Below are 2,241 nucleotides of genomic sequence, written 5' to 3' on the forward strand. Positions count from 1 at the left end.
TATCTCTCATTGCACCAATACCAGGCTGTTTTGGCCACTGTGGCCATGTAGTACAATTTGAAATCTTGGAGTGAAAGGCCTCCAACTTTGTTCTTCTTAAGCAGTGCTTTGCTTATTCAAGGTCTCCTTCCTTTCCATATGAAGTTCATGATTATGTTTTGCATCTGTTTAAAGAATGATGCTGGAATATGGATTGGGATTGCATTATATCTATAGATTGCTTTGGGTAGTATTGACATTATTATAATGTTAAAACTTCTTATCCATGAGTATGGTATATTCTTCCATTTTTGTAAATCTTGTTTGGTTTCTTGTAGTAGTGTTTTGTAGTTTTCTTTGTATAGGTCTTTTGTTTCTCAAGTTAGATTTATTCCTAAGTATTTCAGCTTTTGGGTGACTATTTTAAATGATATTGTTTTCCAAATTTTATTTTCAAAGCTGTTTTAATTAGTATAGTAGAATTCAACTGATTTTTGTATATTGATCTTGTACCCTTCCACTTTGTTGAGTCCTTCAATGAGTTCCAATGATTTTATTGCTGAGACTTTGGGATTTTTTATGTATAGGATCATATTACTTACAGATAGAGTTTTACTTCTTCTTTGATGATTTCGATGTCTTTAATTTCCCTATCTTGCCTTATAGCTCTAAGAGTTCTAACACAATATTGAATAGGCTGATGATAAAGGTCATCCTTCTCTGGTTCCTTTTCATAGAGGGACTGTTTCCAATTTCTCTCCATTGAGAGCAGTGTTGGTTGTCAAATTTGTATGTTGTTGTTGTGAAGTGCCATCAAGTCGGTTCTGACCCATAACGACCCTGTATAGGGTTTCTGAGGAGCAGCTGGTGAGCTTGAACCACTTACCTTGCAGTTCAAACTGCTTTGCAGTCTGGCGCATTAACCCACAGCACCACACCATGACTCCCAATTTAAGGGAAATTCCTCAAATAATTAAGAGCATATATACAAATTTTTATTTGTTGTTGTTGTTAAGTGCCGTCAAGTCGGTTCCGACCCATAGTGACCCTGTACAGGGTTTCCGAGGCTGTAAATCCTTACGGGAGTAGAAAGCCTCATCTTTCTTCGGCGGAGCCGCTGGTAGTTTCGAACCGCTGACCTTAAGGTTCACAGCCCGATTCATAACCACTACGCTACCAGAGCTCCTTGTATATGCTCTTAATTATTAGAGGAATTTCCCTTAAATTTCTACTTTCTTGGATGTTTTCTTTTTATGAAGAATGGGTTTTAAATTTTGTCAAGTGTCTTTTCTACATCACTCAATATGATTATGTTATTCTTTTTCTTTTTTTAAAATTTATGTGGTGGATTATGTTGATTGTTTTGCTAATATTGAACTATCTTTGCATTCCTGTTATGAATCCTACTCAGTCATTATCTATTATTTTTTTGGTATGTTGTTGTATTATATTGACTAGGATTGTGTTGAGAATTTTTGAATCTGGTTTCATGAGATATATTATTCTATAATTTTATTTTTAAGTACATCTTTGCCTGGTTTTGGTATGAAGTTTATGTTTGCTTCATATACTTTATTTGGAAGTTTTTCATCCTTTGCTATATTCTGGAATAGTTTGAGTAAAATTGGTGTCAGTTCTTCTCTGAATGTTTGATAAAACTTACTACTTATTCCTTCTGGGCCTGGACGTTTTTTGTTGGTAGTTTTTAAATGACCTGATCAGTTTCTTCCTTTGTTATATGTCTGTTCATGTTTTCTATTTCACTCTGGAGTAGTTTAGGTAGGTTGTGTTTTTCTAAAAATTTATTCATTTCTTCTATATTTTCAAATTTACTGGAGTACATAAATCTTCATAGTATTTTGTTATTATTCTTTTTATTTCTGTTTATTCTGATGTGCTAATTACCCATATCACTTATTATAAGTGTTATTTGCTTCATGAGAAGAAAAGAAATAATAAAGATAAGAGCAGAAAAAATTAATTAGGAAACAGGAAAACAGTAGAAAGAATCAACAAGACTAGAAGTTTGTTCTTCAAAAAGATGAATAAAATTGACAAACCACTGGCAAATCAAACAAAAGAACAGGAGAAGAAGCAAATAACACTTATATTTGCCAGTGGTTTGTCAATTTTCATTTCTTCTCGTGACTGCAGGCTTACTTTGCTGTTTTTTTTTTGTTTTTTTTAATTTAAGATTTTTAATGTGGATTGAGTGAAAGTATACAGGGCACATCATCAGTTTCACATTCAACAATTCATATA

This window comes from Chrysochloris asiatica, unplaced genomic scaffold (assembly GCF_000296735.1).
Source record: "Chrysochloris asiatica unplaced genomic scaffold, ChrAsi1.0 scaffold00214, whole genome shotgun sequence".
NCBI lineage: Eukaryota > Metazoa > Chordata > Mammalia > Afrosoricida > Chrysochloridae > Chrysochloris > Chrysochloris asiatica.